Source organism: Vombatus ursinus, unplaced genomic scaffold (genome assembly GCF_900497805.2).
Source record: "Vombatus ursinus unplaced genomic scaffold, bare-nosed wombat genome assembly UNPS02014799.1, whole genome shotgun sequence".
In the NCBI taxonomy this organism is placed as follows: Eukaryota; Metazoa; Chordata; class Mammalia; order Diprotodontia; family Vombatidae; genus Vombatus; species Vombatus ursinus.
This window is the reverse complement of record NW_020954577.1, coordinates 16,074,465-16,090,284: the sequence shown is the minus strand read 5'-3', so window position 1 is coordinate 16,090,284 and position 15,820 is coordinate 16,074,465. Positions and strand designations below refer to the sequence as shown.

Below are 15,820 nucleotides of genomic sequence, written 5' to 3'. Positions count from 1 at the left end.
GAACTGTGAGGAAGATTCCCTCTCCACTGCTTCCATAAGCTCTGCCACGCCAGTGCTCCTCCTTGCCCCATGACTACCCAGATCCAGGCATGGGCAAAGTAAAAGAAGCCTGCCTCAGCTTTAGTAAAGACATCCTTGCAGTCTCCCCCTGATCAGCACTTGATCCCCCCACCATCTGTTGCCTGAGAGGTCCAGAAGCAGTTGCTGCCCCAGGGCTGTGTCAGGGCTGGACCAGGTTTCTTTCTCACCCAGGTCCAACAGATCTCTCCTACTGACTTTCTGAGTTGTCTTTAGTGTTTGTGGATTAAGAAGTCTTAAAACCACTACAACTGCTAGTGAGTCAGTCCCTTGAGGCCTGCTTCAGGTTCACTGGCTCCCCATCTTTGCCTACACAGCCCATGCTGAACTATGGTCCTCTCTCAGCCTGGCACAATGGACCTTTCCCATCAAACTTCCAGGTTGTCTTGGGTTGGAAATTTGTTTCACTCTCTTTTTGTGGGGTCTACTGCTCTAGAATGTGTTTAGAGTCATTTTCACGGGTATTTGGAGGGGTTTGGGGGAGAGCACAAGCAAGTCACTCCTTTTACTCAGCCATCTTGGCTCTGCCTCCCTACTATTTTTATTTTTTAAGGTAATCAGCACATCACCATTCTTAACAATGCCAATATTACTAATGTCAGAGGATTAGAACTGGATGTGACCTTCGACTTCATCTAGTCCAATCCATTAATTTTACATTTCAGGAAACTGAGACAGAGAGAAGATAAATGGCTTTGAGAAAGTCACAATGGTTTCAAGAGGCAAAGCTGGGATCTGAATTTGGGTTATCCAACCTCAAAGCCATTGTTCATTTAATAATAATAACAACTAACATTTATAGGGCACCTACTACGTGCCAGCACTGTGCTTAGAACTTTGTAACTATTGTCTTATTTGTTTTTTTTTTAAGAAGCTTCTTATTTTTATTGTTAGGATCCAGGTTACTTGAGAGGGATGAAACGAGAGGAGTGGGTGGCTCCAATACCCGGCCGGCCATGTTTCACAGGCTTGTAGGTGATAGAGAATTGGCCCAGGTGGTGTCCAATCATCTTGGGCTTAATTTCTACCTGATTGAAGGTCTTGCCATTATAGATGCCCACCATACTTCCTACCATCTCTGGCAGAATGATCATATCCTGAAGGTGTGTCTTTACAACCTTGGGTTTTTCCATGGGGGGTGCCTCCTTCTTGGCCTTCCTCAGGCGCTTCAGGAGGGAATGCTGTTTGCACTGCGGACCCCTGTTGAGTCACTACCACTGTTGAGCGCTGTACAACTGCATGAGCTGTTCATAGGACATGTCCAGCAGCTGATCCAGGTCCATGCTGTGGTAGGTGAACTTCTAGAAGTTTCGCTTCTTCTTCTTCTCCACTTCCACCAACTTGTCTGCTGTCAGGAAAAAGCACTATTGTCTCATTTGATCCTTACAACAACCTTGAGAAGTAGGTGCTATTACACTTTTATAGTGAGGGAAACTGAGGCATGCTGAGGTTGAGTGACTTCCCCAATGTAACACAGTTAGTCCATTTCTGAGGCTGGATTGTAACCCAGGTCTTCCTTTCTCCAGTCCCAGCATGCATTTTTTTCACTTTGCCTTTAATAACATGACATATTTATAAAGATCCTTTAAACTTTGTGTAGTACTTTACAGACCCTCTCATCTGAACCTAACAACAATCCTGTGAAGTGAGGATGATGAGTATTACTTTTTACCATGACCATTTTACAGATGAGGAAACTGGGCATCAGATAGATTAGTTTCCAGCTATTGTGTTAGAAGCAATATTTAAACCCAGATTTTCTTGATTATAGCTTCAATATTCTATAAAATCATACATGTCCCTTTTAAAACTGTTTTAAGTGTTCAACCTTAATATGACTTTGCTGTATGTTTTGACTTTTAATGTTTAGAGGTTTTTTTAATGAAAGAAAAATTTAAAATGGACATGAACCAATGAACTTACCATGTGGGTCTCATATTATAATCCCAACTGCATGCTAATATGAATGAAAAATAGAAGATTCCAGTTCATGCATGAAAAATGATGCCTGCATAATTCATCCCTTCATCATTTCCCAATGTATTTATTTAAATATAAGACTAAACATTCAGCCACAAGAACCTGTCTAGACAGAATATGAGCAATGATCTCCTTGGGTCTGACTCCCTTCTATCATCATGGAAGGACAACAGCCATTATCTCTCTTGGCTCTGGAGTTTGAGTGAGCTGAGATGGGTTTCTGATCTAATTGGTATGGATACTCTACCCAGTACATCAATTTAGAAAAAAAATAATGTTTAAAAAATTGCAAAACATGTACTTTCCAATCCCTCTGCCTCAGTGATTTGTCTATAACCTTAGAGACTCCATTTCAGTTTTGGAAAAATGTCCAAAGAGAATGAAAAAATCCAAATGAGGGACTCTATGTCAATTTTATGAGTACCTTAAAGCATTCTGAGTTTTTTATGAACATGTAACTAGTTTTTAAAAGCTGCCAAAGACTTTGGCTAGATAATGCATCCAGGATTTTTTTTTTTAAACTTATGAAGCATCCTCTCTGGATTTACTCCTTCAACTTCAAATGGACTAGCAGATTAGGTTAGAGGACAATAGCTACTTCACTCTCAGTATTCCCCAGGTAATTCTAAGGGATTTTCATGAGCCCCCATTAGTGAGTACTATTAACTATCAACCAATAGTTAAATTTGCTTTTAGGAAAAGGGTATTGAGTAACGCAATTTAGTGAGAAGAGTTGGTACAAAAATATTTCCCCCAGAAGCCTGAAACATATTCTTTCACAAATACACAGAGATTCTGGAGAAAGAACAAACTTAAAGATAGAGAATGATGAAAGTAAATAGAGAACACATATAGTCACAAGGTAAACTCATAGCTCCTGGATAGCCTTGGTAAAGTCCCAACAAACTGTACTGTTTTTTCAGGGACACTCTTTTATCATCATAGATGACCTATAAGTTTTCTCCCAGCCCTAGAACTCTGGTGCGAGGACAAAAGAAGTGGTCAGGGGCAGCTAAGTGGCACAGTGGATAAAGTACCAGCCCTGGATTCAGGAAGACCTGAGTTCAAATACGGCCCGAGACACATAACAATTATTAGCTGTGTGACCCTGGGCAAGTCACTTAATCTCATTGCCTAGCCAAAAAAATAAAAACAAAAACAAAAACAAAAAACAAAACAAATAAACAAAACCCAAAAAACAAAACAAACAAACAAATAAAAAAAGAAGTGATCAGATAAGATGGGCCAGGTGATGCTTTCACTCTACAGGGACAGCCAAGGGGAATATGGGGGCACCTCTTCTTTGAGCAGAATATGAACTTTATTTTTTCACTTCAAACCAAACACACCTCTACCTCCTAACAGACAGCCTGATTCTCAATCACTCCCTGACTCTATCAATCAATTAATAAATTATTTCATTCCTTCATGTAGACATTTGGGCCCACTGATACTTCTGTGCATGTGTCAGATTTTTTCTCTTTTCTCCACCCACCCACACACCACCCTATCATAGGCCTCTCATCGTTATGATAGCTACTTAATTAGTCTGTCTGCTTCTATGATCAATCCTCCACAAAGCTGCCAGGAATTTTCAGAAATTTAGATCTGACAATTTTGCCCCCTCCTGCTCCCCCAAAAATTCTAGTGATGCTTTATTGTTTCTAGGATCCAATGTCAATTCATTCATTTGGCATTGGGAGCTCTTCACAAACTGCCCCCTCCCAACATCCTTCCATCCTTCTGCCTTCCATGCACTGTAAGAGCCAGTTATACTGACATACTTGCAATAATCTGTCTCTCATCTCCATGCCTGTGTTCACCATGATGGAATGCTATCCCTCCACAACTCCGCCTCTCGGAAGTATATAAAGCGGTGGACCTGGAGTCAGAAAGAACTGAGTTCAAATCTGGTCTCAGACACTTACTAGCTGTGTGACCCTGGGCAAGTAAATTAACCTCTGTTTGCCTCAGTTTCTTCAACTGTGAAATGGAGATGATAACAGCACCTACCTCCCAGGATGGTTGTGAGGATCAAATGAAATAATTGTAAATTATTGAGCTAATAGTAAGGTGCTTGGCACATAGTAGGAGCTATATAAATGCTTATCGAATTTCTCGTCCCTCTTCTTTCCTCCCTTTCCTTTCTCCTTCTTGGAATCCCCAGCTTCCTTCAGGGCTCAGCTGCTAGAATGTTTCCCTTTAAGGTTACTTTCCATCCCTGTTATGTATCATAAATGTGCATACTTGTCTACATGTTATCTCCGCCTCCCACCACTACACTGTGAGTTCCTTGAAGACAGAACTGTTTTCATCTCTGTTTTTGGATCCACAGCACCTAGCATAGTGGTGCCACAGAGTAAACTCATTAAAAAAAAAAAGCCTTACTATTTGTTTAATCAATTTGTAAGGATTTGTGTGTGCACTGGCTCGCTGACATTAGCACGTCTCCAACCTCCGTATGTGCCAATGATATTACCAGCCAGGTTAAGATTTTCCTGGGGTCATTTGCTCCTAATGTTTGACAAGCTAAGGGGGAAGAGTGAACATCAGATGGCCAGAGGATAAAATGATAAGCAGGCAGGACTACATCAGGCTTAACCTTCTGGGCTGGGCTCCTGAAATCTTTTGCCAGTGCTGACTCATTGAATGACTCAGGACAAAGCACTAAGTCCCCAGGCTTTCAGTGCCTAATTTGGGAGCAGGATGAGAGTACTTTCCTGGGCAGTCAGGGAGTTATGGATCATAGTCAAGACCCAAAAGCTCTCAGTGGATGGAACTTAATGATATTGAGAAATACAGTGGTTCAGCATGAGGAGGAATCAAAAAGGGAGATGTCCATGACTGTCCTTAATGGAAATTAAGAGGCTTGGGCCTAGAATATAAGGCCACCAAATACTCCATCTGAAAAGAGCCCTGACTTTCCACTTCGATCCATGTTTTCCTGGAAAAAGATTTTTTCAGTATTAATTGGAAAGAATATTAATAAAAATAATCATTTAAATACATATCAGCTCATAACTATATTGTAATTAGTTCATTGTTTTATTCTTTGTTGCCTGGTTGCATTACCTAGCTTTTTCTAACCCATTTGATCTTAGCATACATCTAAGGGCTGCTTTTTGGGTGGATAAATATTAAGGGGTGAGGGTTCAGAGCTCAAATTAATTCAAATTATATTGCAAGCTACTTTTTTATCTTATTCTAGAAAAACAAAACAAAACAAAAACAGTCTTGAAGTATTATAAGTGAATGTTATTACCTGGCTTATCTGGATGATTGACAGGTCAAAAGCCATGGGTCCATTAAGATAAAATGGTAACGATCTGATAAAGAAGCAGGGAACAAACTGGGCCTGATCTTGAGCCTATGTGAGAAGAGCTTAGATTTCCATAGAACTTGCAGGCTTGTAAAGGCTTTTTACACATCATTTCAAAAGGGGATCAAATGAGGTAATATATGAGAACTGTTTTGAAAACTTTTAAGTGTCCTATAAATGCTACCTGATTATTAATTATGTCATTTGAAATTTGCAATAATTCATGTTAGGGAAGCACTATACAGTTGCCATTTTGAAAATCCAACCTGAGGGTCAAAGACTTGAGTGATTTGTCCCTGGTCTGACAGCTGTGAGCCCCCCAAGGCAGGATTCGAACTCAGGTTTCTATTGTCTACAAGTAAGGGCTGTGTCAGAGCTTCTGCTCTGCCTCATTCCCTCTCTAAAATAATAATAATAGCTGATAATTATGTCAATTGTTTCACATATGAGTATGTGAGTGGGAGGGAGAGAGGGAGGGAGGAGAGAGGAAGAGAGAGAGGAAGGGGGGGGCTTTGTGTTAGGGGTACATCGAGGTGTGCTGTACCTAAAGTTAGGAAGACCTGGTTCTGAATTCTATTTCAAATGCTTCCTAGCAATATGACCCTGAGCTAGGCACAACCTCTCTTGGCTTCAACCATTACATGGAAAATGTGAATGTTGGAGTAGATGACTTCCAAGCTCACTTCCAGCTCTATAGTCATGATTTTGTAAGTAAAGACAATAATACAACAGTATCTGATATCAGGATACTTGTGTCTTATCAGCAGAGATGACATATACATGAAATAATAACAGGGATGATAACTTAATCTGTGATTCCATTGGTACAAGGAATTCTCAGCCGAATAAAATTCCTCTACCAATGTGGGCTGTAACTTTCTCAGAAACGCATAGTCTTAGAGAGTTGTCTTGAGTTAACTTTTCTGGGCAAGTTAAGTGACTTGCCCAGGGTCACAGATTTAACATTTTTCAGAAGTGGGACTTGAACCCAGGCCTTCATGGCGTCAAGGCAAACTCTCTAACCACTGAACTTCCTATAGAGGTCGGATGCCCTTGTGTGTGTACCCATCGCTAGAGTCATGTCCAGGAAACTGAACACCACAATCTGTTGTGCCTTCCCTCGGGTGGGAGGGTTTGAGTGTGGATGAGGTCTATTAGACATAGAGTTATATGAATTAGGGAGATCTAATTCCTCAGCTGGTGCAAGAGAAATTTCAAATATCCAAATATTTCCTTAGATATTTATTGCATGACATTGGGACAGCAACTAAACTTCCCTGGGCCTCAGTTTCCTTTTAATATGAGGAGTTCGATATGCTGGCCTCTGTGGTCTCCTCCATCTCTACCAGTAGCCAGTACTTAGAAGATACTTTAAAGTTTGAAAGCACTTTGCAGGTACTATCTCATTTGAGCCTCATGACATGCCTGGGAGATGGGTGCTATTATTTTTTTAAATTTATTTTGAATTATCAACAATCACTTCCATAGGCTTTTGAGTTTTTAATTTTTCTCCTCTTCCTTTCCCACCTCCCTCCTCCAGACAGCGTGCAAGCTGATATAGGCTATACATATACATTCCTATTAAACGTTTTGACATTAATGATTTTGTAAGTAAGAATTAGAACCAATAGGAGGACCCACCAGAAAGAGGAAACAAAACACAACAGACGAAAAAAAAATAGCAAATAGGATGCTTTGATCTACATTCAAATTCCATAGTTCTTTCTTTGCATGTGGATAGCATTTTCCATCACAAGGCCTCTGGAGATGTCTTAGATCCTTGTATTGCTGGGAAGGGTTAAGTTTATCAATATTAGTCATCACACAACGTGGCTGTTATTGTGTACAACCTTCTCCTGGTTCTGCTCACTTCACTCAGCATCAGTCCATACAAGTCTTTCCAGGTTTTTCTGAAGTCAGCCTGTTCATCATTTCTTATAGCACAATAGTATTCCATCACATTCATATACCACAACTTGTTCAGCCATTCCCCAATTGATGGCCATCCTCTCAATTTCTAATTCTTTGCCACCATGAAAAGAGCTGCTATGAATATTTTTGTACATGTAGGTCCTTTTCCTATTTGTATGATCTCTCTGGGATACAGCCCTAGAAGTGCTATTGCTGGGTCAAAGGGTATGCATATTTTTATACCTTTTGGGCATAGTTCCAAATTGCTCTCCAGAATGGTCGGATCATTTCGCAACTCCACCAACAATGCATTAGTGTTCCAATTTTCCCACATCTTCTCCAACATTTATCATTTGATAGGTGCTATTATTATTCTTATTTCACAGATAAGGAAACTGAGGCTGAAAGAGGTGAAGTGACTTGCCCATGGTCACACAGCTCTGAGGCAAGATTTGAACTCCACATCCAGTATACTAGGTACTGCGCCACCTACAGGCCACCTGTCTAAATTGTAATTTCCAATGTTGTGGTCCAGTGATCAAAGACCTCTGAAGGCAGGGTGTTTGGGGGCGAGGGTGGAAAAGAAGATGATGAGCCAGGTATTGATCATACTTAAGGAGGAGGAGAAGAAGAGTTTACAGATTAGAAAACTGACGCCAAAGATTAAGTGACTTGCCCAAGGTCACACAGTGCTCAAACTGGCATTTTTTGACTAAATTTAGCCCTTTCAGCACCATGACAGAACCTCTGATCAGTGTCTGTCAAAGACCTGAGAGATAATAACAGAACTCATTAACTAAGACCTTTTTTTTTCTGAAGGAGAAAAAAAAACCAGAAAGAGAACAGGGCACCCCTTCATATGTTGGAGATGGTTAAATGTTGTCAGAATGTGTTACAAAAAGCGATTGCCCTTGCCCTGAGACTTGGCAGCACAGGCAGGCATTCTTGAGAATCTCTCTGCCTGCTTCTTCAGGAAGATGGATTCCTGGGCTAGGCTTGGCTAAGAACAGCCATTCTGAACCTCCCACCAGGCCTTCCTTAAGCCAGCCTTTCTCTGCCTAGTGCCCTGCTACAGAACTTCCCTAGCTGATCACTTCTGCCAGAGTAGAAGGTCATTGACTTGCATAGAGTTGCTTCTCCATCTGGTGGTCATATAGGGTATTGCCTTTATCAATTTCCCAAGACGTTGCATTTTTGCAGTCTCATGAAGAAATATCAGTTCTTATTTTGTGTTTTACAAACAAGAAGAAATTAATCCAGGAGTCATATCCAGCCCAGATACCAAAGATTTCCCCTGAGGGAGAAGACAGAGCTTGAATGAGTAGAATTAGGTCTGTTTCCAGATACCCAGATACATGTAAAGTACTTTGCAAACTTTAAAGCACGATTATAAATGTTAGGTATTATCATTACTACTATTACTGCTGCTGCTGCTGCTACTGCTACTACTACTTCTACTACTACACTGTACTCTCACCGTTATGGTGAATTTACTGGTCTATACACTCAGTGAGGGCAGGAACCATCTCCGTCAAAATGTCACTCTTCCCACTCTCTGCATCCCCAGCACTTAGCACAATGCTCTTCACAATGGATTTCAGTTTCAGAATCTGGGATGCTATTTGGTGGGGCTTTCATTGACCAGTCACAGAGACAAATTAGTCACTGATTCAAGTCCAAAAGAGGAAAGATGAAGGATGGCACTCACTTCTGTTAGAAAGGTAAATAATTTGAAATGAATTAAGATTATTTTTCAGATATGGCCAACATGGAAATTTGTTTTGATCTATGATATGATAGATCTTTGATAACTTTATCATCATTATTTTTTGTTTGTTTCTTTATCAGAGGAAGATAGTGGGAGGGACTAATTAATAAAAGAGAAAACATATATGTTTCATATATGCACATATATACACATAAATACATATCTATCCATCTATATGATAGCTCTCTGGGAGGAGGTGGCATATAGCACAAAATGTAAGTGACCTAAAATAAAGCATATTGATAAAAATTTAGAGAATTAAAAAATAATTTAAATCTTGATGTTTCTGGGTTCCAGAGTCCAAACAGTTCACAGAATACAGTAAGGCTGGTCATACACAGAGTAGTCACCCAGCCTTCTCCGGATAGGTAGCACTGAGCAGAGATGGTCCCAGCTGGCAAAGCATGTACACCACAATGGGGATTGCAGGAGGACTGAGCTAGAGTAGGCCTGGTCACCTCTCTCTTTATTGAATTGAATTGAAATTGTTCAATGGAGAGGAGAGTAAACGCAATGTGCGTAGTACCAACTTCAAGTCATTCTTCTATATTTTAAACCTATCATTGGTTCCCATCTGCATCTGAATGAGCGTAAATCACTTTACTTGGATGCTTCTGCCCTGATATTGTGGAATTTTCAGGGATAAAGATCATACCTATCATTGCCTTGACGCTTTCTCCACGTGCCAGGGAACAGTTTCCATAATTTCCCACAAGGCCTATGGTTTGGCATGTTGATTTACCCAGGGGGGTCTAGGTCTCCAGCACTATACCCTGTTCCAGGTAACCATTACTATGTCTGGGTATTGGCCACACAGACTGAATGGCCCTGGTAAATATTCATACTAATATAATAATACTTGAAAGCATTTCTATGGAACTTTTAGATGTGCAAAGAGCTTTTACATATTCTCTCATCTGTTCTTCAAAACATCCCTATTTGATAGATGTTATCATTACATGATCCGCATTTTACACATGAGGAAACTTAAGCTGACAGAGGTTAAATGCCCATGGTCATAGCTAGTAAGGGGCAGGTTTTGAACTCAGGGCTTCTTTATTTTAGGTCCTTTGCTCTATGGCACTCAAAGACAAGGAAGAAGTAGTCCACCACTGGCCAGGCAAGGATGCATGCTTGCTATATGGGGGACACTTAGGCCCCTCTAAGTGTTCTTAGCAGGCTGAATCAACCAAGAAAAAACTAGAGAGAAAAATGAAAAATCTTTACAGATGGGCTCCATTTCGTTTCTTTTAGTAACTCTCCATCCCTCTTTGTCATGAAGTCCAAACTGAAGTAAGAAAAGGATCCAGAGAGGCTTATCCAAGCTGTTAAAAAAACAGATTTTGTTTGTTTACTTGTTTTTGTTTTTGTTTTTGTCTCTCACCCCACACTGTAAAATTTTCAGCTTGGGTTACAGGCTGCGGTATTTTCTCCTCTAAGATGCAGATGGCTTAGACAGGTTCTGTAGTCATGTTTTCAATAACATTCACTAACTTGGCACATTTTTTTAAAATCTAAAATGTCAGCATTGAAACACAGAAGATGTGTTCTCTGAGAATAGGGAGGGGCCTGATCATACGTCAGCATCTGTAAAGTCCACTTTCCTTAATGTCTAACGTTATCGTGGATTTAGTGATTTCTTTTTCATTAACGTTAAACCTCTTCATTATTTTTCTCTTAATCTGAAAACAAACAGACCAAAAAAGCCCCAGTGTTCTTTGGTTAAAACCTTTTCTTCAGGCTTCCAATAGATGGCAGCATCAATGTAGGAAAGAGATCTGGTTGATTCTCCAATCTAGCAGTCCAAAAGGCCAAGAGGAAGGGCTCTCTGGCCCCTTTTTGTCAGGCCCCCGATGGACTAGACAAGGTCCAGGCTCAGTATGGGCAATTATCTCCCCAAAATGGCAGTGTCCTGATTGGGGAAAATTCTGAGTAGAAGGAGATATGGCTGAATTTGGGATAGAGGGAGAGTGCAGTTGGGAAGCTCAGAGTTGGTTCCAGCTCAGCCCTCTTTTCCTGTTTCAAAGCCTGGCTCTTTTACCCTCTGTCCATGCTGGCCTCCCCTCCCTTTGCCTCTTCCTTACACAGTCCAAACCCCTTTTCTCTCTTTTCCTTTCAATTTCAACTCTAAAATCAATTTCAGGTTCAAAGAAAGGACTTTCTGAAGAACACGCTTATGATATCTGTTCTTGGCACTACCTACATCTTGTCCTTTACTGAAATGTAATTGGACTAACCCTTCTGCAGCTCCACACATGGAACCTCTTCTTATGTTAGAGGGAGCACCATAGGCAAAAGAAATACTGATCTAGCAGGATGGGAACTCAGCCATTTGGTAAACAAATGGGAAGATAAAACACGGTTAATTTGCCTCTTCTTGTTAATATCTTTTAAATTCCAGCAATGAAGAACCAATAGGATGTTTCCAAGGATAGGAAGGAGAGAAATTTGACTTCTAAGGTGACTTTCCACTGGTGAAACTGGTCCTGGGGCTCCATCTGGGTAGTTAGGACTCAAGGAAGCACTTCTGACTGGCATATCTTCTCACTTCTGATGCTACTTTCAGCCTTTCCAACCTGTCCCACTCCTCTCCTGAGCCTGCTCCTGCTCAGAGACATACCACTTTAGGAATGGAAAAATGGCGACAAGGCCCAAACCAGTCTATTCAGAAGGATTGCCTTTCCACTTGAGCTTCCAAAACCACTTTGTGTTTATCAGAATTCTTGGATTCTATAGAACCCAGCCTCTTTGCTGCCATGTGGGTGATATTGGGTCCCAAAGCTACCAGTTTTTTGTGTCTTGGCTTCAAGGACATGGTTACTTGTCAGAATCACCATTTCAGAGACAGGGACTCTGGGAGCTCATCAATTTGGGCATAAAAATGACTTGCTACATTCACAAAACCAAAAGATAAGGAGAGAGGATTCTGAGGTACTTATCATCTGGCTCCCATTTCTCCATTCTATCATGGCTGAAAAAATATGTGTATGTATGTATGTATATATATATTTATAAATGTGTACTTGTCTATATACATATGTATATGTATATAGCTTGATATATATATATATATATACATACACACATATGAATATACATATAGGTGTACACAACCGTATACATATGTATCTATGTGTGTACATATATGCAATGTATATGCTCCTCACATGTTAGTCACTAAACATTTATTAAGTGTCAGGTGCTATCCTAAGTTCTGGGGCTCTAAATATGAAAAAGGAAGATAGTTGCTTCCTTGAAGGGGCTCACAATTGGCTGAGGCAGAGAGAGCCTGACAGAGACAGGGCCAAAGGAGTGCAGCCAGATGGGAAATGTTGTGATGGCTGGCCTGGGAAGCCTCATTGAAGAGAGCCTGTGAAGCTTCAGATAATCGTAAGATATTCTTAATATCTGCCACTCATTCTGAGCTTTGGAGTAGGCATTCTTAACCCTTTGTGTCCTGGAACCACCAGGCATTGTAAAGAAGCCTATGTACCCTGTTTTGGAAAGAAATATTTGTAAATGCATGAGGAGGCAGAGCCAGGATGGCAGAGAAAAGGCAGGGACTCATCTGAGCTCTTCCAAATTCCTTTCCAAACAATTTTAAATAACGCCTCAAAACAAATTCTAGAGAAGTAGAACCCACAAAATGGAGGGGTGAAACATTTTTTAGCCCAAGCCAACTTAGAGAGTTTGCAGGAAAGGTCTACCACAGTAGGTGAGAATGGAGCAGAGTCTAGGATAGGTTGCACCAGCACATACAGGCCCCAACAAACCAGGAGCAGGCCTTGGGGTTGAGTGAATAAGCTGCATCAGCAGCTGCTTGCAGAATTCTTAGCCCACAGATGGTAAGGGGGTTAGACAGAGATTACCTGGTTCCTTCGCTTGCAGTGGGTGCATGACTCTGTTGCATTACCTATGCATGGATGCAGGTGGCAGTCCTGAGTCACAGTCCAAGGGAGAGGAGGAGCACAAGTACACCAGAGTTTGTGATCACAGGGTCCCTGATTACAGTTGCAGGACTTGTGGTTATCCATAGACCAGAACATAGGCTAGGAAAGTAGTAAACACACCTCTACTTAAATCATACCACTTTGGAAGAATTGAAAACATACAGACCCCCAGAACTAAATCTGAAAACAACTACAGGAAAAACCTGAAATTTGGGCCAGTACCTCCTTCATCCTAGGAACAGAGACCAACTGTAATATAAAGTTAGAAGTCAAGAAATAGACTAGAAAAATGAGCAAATAACCAAAAAAAAGAGATCTTGACCTTAAAAAGTTACATAAAAATAAAATTAAGGGGTCAGAAAAAGCAATGCACTGGCGGGGGGGAGGGAAATGTAGAATGGGGGACATTATCTCATAAAAGAGGTGTGAAAGGAAGAGTTTTTACAATGGAGGGGAAGATGGGGGTGGTGGTGGGAGTGCTTGAACCTTACGCTTATCAGAATTGTCTCAAAGAGGGAATAACACACAAACTTAGTTGGGAATAGAAATCTGTCTCATTCTATAGGAAAGTAGGAGGTGGAGGGGATAAGAAAAGGGGTGGTGATTGAAGGGAAAGAGGATTGGGGGAAGCAGTAGTCAGAAACAAAACATTTTTGAAGAGAAAGTAGAAGGAGAGACAGAGAGGGAGAGAGAGAGAGAGAGAGAGAGGGAGGGAGGGAGGGAGGGAGAGAGAGTAGGATAAATATAGGGAAATGAAATGGAGGGAAATAACAGGTTTATTTTGCTTGTTTTGTGGTTGTTAAATGAAACAAAACTGAAGGCTACAGTGATGCATTTGATTAAGGAATGGCTGAGTAAGTTGTGATGTATGAATGGGGTGAATACTATAATAAATGGAAAAATATAGAATTTAGAAGATTCTTGGGAAGATATATATATATATATATATATTTATAAACTGATGCAGAGTGAAGTGAACAGAACCAAGAGAACAATTTCTATTATGTCAACATTGAACAAAAGAAACAACTTGGAAAAACTAAAGAGCTCTGATTAGCTTTATTATCAAGCAGGGCTCTATAGGATATTGAAAGAATGTTGCCCTTGACACAGAGTAAATGGACTAATACAGACAATAAGAAACTCATTGTTGGATGTGACCAATCTTGGAATTTGGAATTTGATTTCAACCACATTCAAATCCTCCCTTCATTTTACAGAAGGGAAGTGGGACTCCGGAATCAGAGTGACTTGTCCACAGTCACAAAATCAACAAGACTCAAGGGCTGGTATTTGGACCCCAAGTGCTTCCTGCTGTACTGCACTCTCTTCCTCAGCTTGACATGCTGGGAGGGATGGGGTGGGGGGGGGATCCTTTTCCAAACCACCTGATCACTACAGCCACAACAACAGCCAGTACTTCAAGTTTTCATGATATGAAGAGCAATCTCTCTCACATGCCATTTGATAGGGAAGATGTCTTCTGGCCCTTGCTGTAGACAGAAGCACAGTGACCCAGGTGACAGCTGAGGCATTGTTTGACAAGTAGGGGAAGATTCTGAAGGTGGTCATTCTTTTTTCCATGTAACTGCTAAGCACAGGCCACTTTGGAACAGCTTGCGCCATGTATGCCAGAGGGCTGCAGGCAACCCCAGTGACTATGGCAAGGATTCTTGGTCAATCTTGATCAAAGGTACCTTTTGACTTTTCTTTCTAAACCCCAAGATCTTGCAGAAGTTTCTTTGGTAGTAAATAACTAGGACTTTCTCATAATAATAGTCTGCCTTTGCCAGTCACCTTTGGACCCAGACTGCTTTGCAAGGGCCATTTGAGATACAATTCCCTATGCTGTCATTTTTTCACATCACCAATAGCATTAACTACTAAGGACAGGTAGTTAAGAAAGCCATGGCTCACATCCATGGAAGGCACAGCAATCATTTTCTACCTTGGGCAGCACCATAATGATGGCAATGATCCCAATCCCTCCATTTTCCCTCACCAGTCCAGTGTAATGTAAGTTATTTGGGGGCGGGGGCAGGGACTGATTGTGTGCTGACTTGCCTTTTCTTTGTGTTCCTAACACTTAGCCCAGTGCCTTGCACATAGGAAGTAGTTAAGAAACATTTGTCACATAAGATTTTATCAGAAAACTGAGAACTGGATAAGAGCTGGAACACTTCAGCATAGTTTTGGGGTCATCCTCAAGATGACTTTTAACATGTTGTGCCATTGCTCTCAACACCCTTCATTTCATTACTGAAGACCAGAGCAAGGAAGGGCATGGAGGATTAGCCCTTCAATGGGGCGGAGAGTCCTAACTTCCTCCCCACTTGCTTGCTGTCGTCCACCTCCTCCACCCTTCCCTGGCTTCTCCCTCTCTGCGCCTCTGGTGGTCTGCTGCACTCTGAGCAGATGTTTCTCCCACACAATGGAAACATTCCCTCAAGTTTCTATGTACTTCCAGGCTTCCCTCATAGGGGAAAAGAGAAAAAGAACAAGGATGGAAATTTCAAAACTTTCCTTTTGTCTTTTTCAGAAGTCTTAAAATTGGAGAGGCAAAATGCTTCAGTCCAGACCTCTCACCTTTCCCATGACACTACCCATAAGAGATGTTCATCCAGGCCATCCCATATGAAACACAAACAAATAAAAAGTCTATCTTTTCCACATCACCTCATAGAAATCAGGGCTATAGCACAGAATCACTGAAAGTGAGAGTTCAAAGGGATCTCAGGGACCATCTCATTAGAATGGTTCCAACAAATGGTCATCCAGCCTCTGTTTGAAGGACTCCAAGTAGGGAGACCTCAC

At 41.1% G+C, this 15,820-nt stretch overlaps 1 pseudogene; it reads right to left on the bottom strand.

Moving 5' to 3' along the window:
- Nucleotides 1–946: 946 nt before the first annotated feature.
- LOC114050309 lies at nucleotides 947–13,090 on the bottom strand (annotated as a pseudogene).
- Nucleotides 13,091–15,820: the final 2,730 nt, after the last annotated feature.